Genomic DNA, 4,402 nt, shown 5'->3' with positions numbered 1-4,402 from the left:
ATTAATTAGTAATATTTATTTTTAATTAAAAAATACTCTTCATCATATCACGATCCAATAACTTATTATTTTTACCATTATCCACTATTTTTTAAGACTTGCTCATCTTTCGATGAAAATTTATTTTTGTGTGTGATAGTGGAAACATGTTGGTTGTTGCTTTTTATTTAATTTATTGAAGTCATTTTCATTTTTTGGTTTGTACTATGTATTGAGGTTATATTATATATATCCCCTCATTAATGTAAACTTCATCTTCAATCTTATTTAATTTATTACTTTATGAACACGAGAGAAGTCTTTGAATAAATGAATGTTATTATTGTTCCATAACTGAGTTCATGTATCCTAAAATATTATCATTTTCACCAATAACGTTAACTTAAATTATTTCTCACACGTTTCATTCTGCATTTTACTTTATATGAGTTAATAATCAATTTCGTCCCCGAAAGTGTCCTCGATCTCCATTTTCATCCCCGAAAGTCAAAATTAATCAAAAACGTCCTCGAAAGATACCCGTGTTGATCACGTTCGTCCTTCCGTCTTCTCGGTTGATGAGATGGCAAACGGCCGCTTACGTGGCACGTTAACTGCCAAGCTGGCCAACGCCAGGGTGTAGGATGTTGTTGCTGACAAGATAAGTTTCGTTTAAGCCATCAAATTAGTCCTTCGAGTTTATAAACCTTAATTTCTTTCCCTTTTTGCCCCTCCATGAGTTCCCTCACAAGCCCCTCAACCTGCTCTCTCTTAACATCACACTCAATCTCCATCCCAATCCCCCATTTCTTGCATGCATAGAGGCTGTTTTTTTGTTGTTCTGCAAAGAAAGGTCAACATGCCATTGGAACTCCCTCACATATGCTCTCCAATGTTGAGTTCCACCCACAATGTGTTAGAAATCCGCCAATTGATGCATGACACAGAACTTTCTCTTGTTGGCACCACCCCAATACCAATCCCCTCTCACATCTTTCAATCACATTCACATATTCATCACTTAATTTTCCATCACCATTATTATTATTATCATGCACAAGATTAGGCCTTATGACCCACAAGAAATGGTACTTGCTATTAACCAAATCCCAAGCAAATTCACTTAGTTGCTTTGGTGTCATAATCACTAAGCTACCAAAGTTCACATACACAACAGAACCTCTGTCTCTTTTATCCAACCATTCCAAGCATTTGTTGTCTTTCTTCCACAGATTCAAATCAATCGACTCCAATTGAGTATTTGAGTTTGAGAGCTGTTTGAATAGCATTGATAATGGACCAATGGAGTAGACATTGGAGTATTTGGCTCTGATGGCATCCAAAACCTCTGATTCTAAGTCTTCAAAGGTGTTAAGGATAACCCCTTTGGCATGCATAGCAGTGTTCACTTTTACTATGTTGTAATTGAACATTACATCAGAAGGATTAGTAGTCCTAAGAAATGTGGGAAGGTCTTTTAGTCTTACTCCTTTCATTGCTGGAATCCAATCAACTTCAGTATCAAGATATCCATCAAGCAGATTCTTCTTATCTGAAAAGAATAAATTTTTATTTTATTCTATTAAAAAATTGTATGATACAAATAAAAACTTGTCAAAATATAATACAAGAGAGCACCTTTCAATGGGAAATAACCTCTTTTCCGAATCTCTTCAAAGTTAATGTATCCCAGCATGCCACAGGCACTGGGAGTGAAAAACACAAAGTGAGGGATGTGGAACTCTTGAGTAACTTTCAAAGTGAACCACATAGCACCATCAGAAACTATGCAAGTAACAGGAGGCACATCATCATGGTTTGGAGAAACAAGGCTTGCAATGAGTTTTCTGAAAGAACACAAGCCTTCAACATAGAATAAGAACATGAAAAACTCTAACTTCAGCTTCCACAGTGCCCAACTTTCATGCCACCTTCACCCTCCATTCATCATACTCACCTTCAACCTCCATATCAGTTCCTGCATCTTTCTTTGTACCACACACACCCACTGCTTCAAATTCATCATCATCAACCCACTTAAAATAATTGCAGTGACTACCCTTCTGCAATTTCATATGGGAGTAAACAAAAAAATCAGAAAACACCCAACAGAGGATAAGAACATGAAAAAGCTTTAACTTCCTTTACCATCACTCACCCGGTACCTTGGACATGCATGGAACAATCTATTCGGATTCTCCGCTGTCCCAGATTTCTTAATCACAGTCTTCAGCCCACAGAAACATGATCCATCATGAGCATTCACCCTCCTCCTTCGCATCGAAACACTGGATCCATGATTGTCGTGCGATGCATGTGACAAACCGCCACCATAACCACTATCTCCTCTCTCCATCCACGCAGCCAGCCAGGGATTACGCCTCCTAGTTACCTCTACTGCCACCGAAAGTGATCACCTCGAAGTATTTATCGTTCGTTTTGGGATTAGGGTTTATAAACTCGAAGGACTAATTTGATGGCTTAAACGAAACTTATCTTGTCAGCAACAACATCCTACACCCTGGCGTTGGCCAGCTTGGCAGTTAACGTGCCACGTAAGCGGCCGTTTGCCATCTGATCAACCGAGAAGACGGAAGGACGAACGTGATCAACACGGATATCTTTCGAGGACGTTTTTGATTAATTTTGACTTTCGGGGATGAAAATGAAGATCGAGGACACTTTCGAAGACGTTTTTGACTATTAACTCTACTTTATATATTTGTCAATTACTTTCTTGTTCCTTTTAATTTGTCTTATCTGAGCAATGGCATATACCAATTAATAATGGTATTAGTTAATTCTTTCAATGAAAAATAAGGCAATTATTAGAATGAGAAGTCTTTTTACGACTTTGAAATTTCTATAATCTTAATTTAACGAAGAAAGAAAATAGTTAATTAATTAATTAGTTATTATGTTACACTAATTAAAAAATAAAATAAACTCAGTACTTTTTTTTTTTAAACTAAACGCAGTAAATATTGAATGGACTATAAAGTAAGCATCCGGAATTTATGCACAGTATGCATTTAATTTGCTCAGTATCTTTTTTCAGAGTTCATATTGTATTTTCTTTCTGTTTGACAAATAGCTACTATATTTTCGTACATATATAACATATCGAATATAATATAAAATAGAGTAAAGTATCGTTTTTGTCCCCAATGTTTGGGGTAAATTTTATTTGTGTCTCTAACGTTTAAATCGTCTTATTTGTATCCCTAACGTTTGTAAAAGTGATTCAATATTATCATACCGTCAATTACACATCATGAGCGTTTTGGTTTGAGTTTTAAAAATCTCTTCTTAAAGTTAGAATATAAATATTTGGGATAGAATCGATGATCTACTCCGAAAAATAGCTCATCAAATATTGAAACTAATTCCTACAACATTTACATAATTCACTTTTCTAGGGACATAATTGAATCTAAACACAAATAGTGGGTATAATATTAAAATCGAACACATGCAAGTGAGACCTAATTGAGAATGAATACATTCAAGTGAGAATAACTGAAAAATATAATATAATTTGTTAGTATAATTGATAATAGGATAACATTGAATCACTTTTATAAACGTTAAGGATACAAATAGGACGATTTAAAATTAGAGACACAATTAATATTATTGTATTTATATAAATTGATAAAAAAAATTCAATAAATATTATAAATTTTAATATTTGTCTTTCTAACTTCTTCTTTATATATTTTACAGAATATATATTTAAATTTTTATATAAAATAATAATAAAAATAAAAAATTGATATATTTTTTAAGAGGAAGGCTAATATTTAAAAAGGAGAACATATAACTTTTACAATATCAATACCTGTAGATAGTTCTTCTACTTTAATGAATCACGAAGAAAGTGAGATATAACCTTCAAAAGTTCAAAAAGTTACATCTGATGACTTTAATCTTAACTTTTTGGAACGAAATCTTGAAAAACAGTTTTAAATTTGACAATATCACCTAAACCAGAGAGATGAGATTAGACGAGTTTATCTTAAATGAATCTATATCAAAAATATTTTGACAATTATTTTCTATCTGACACCCAAAATTTTGTTTAAGTTTCGCCACTGGTTTTACCCCTTATGTTTAGATTAAATTTGGTATTCATAAATATCCTATTTTAAGTGATATTTTTTTTTTTAAAATAGATAGATTAAACATTATATATGATACATTTATTAGGATGAGTTTGGAACTAATTACTTATTGGAAGGGGTGCTTAGCTTGTCTTTAAAAAAAAAAATTGGTAAATTAAAAGATTCATACACTCTTATAAATTTTACTTTTAAAAATTATGTGTGCCTTAAAAAATACCTTTATATGATAATACTTTCTAAAGTTAGTTTATACACATGCATTTTAAAATTAAAAGTTTAACATAAATTTATAATTAATG

General features: G+C 32.6%; 1 pseudogene; it reads right to left on the bottom strand.

Moving 5' to 3' along the window:
• Positions 456 to 2,335, bottom strand: LOC107606773 (annotated as a pseudogene).

Source organism: Arachis ipaensis, chromosome B07 (assembly GCF_000816755.2).
Source record: "Arachis ipaensis cultivar K30076 chromosome B07, Araip1.1, whole genome shotgun sequence".
Classification (NCBI taxonomy): domain Eukaryota; kingdom Viridiplantae; phylum Streptophyta; class Magnoliopsida; order Fabales; family Fabaceae; genus Arachis; species Arachis ipaensis.
The sequence above is the reverse complement of the archived record's forward strand: the minus strand, read 5'-3'. Positions and strand labels throughout refer to the sequence as shown.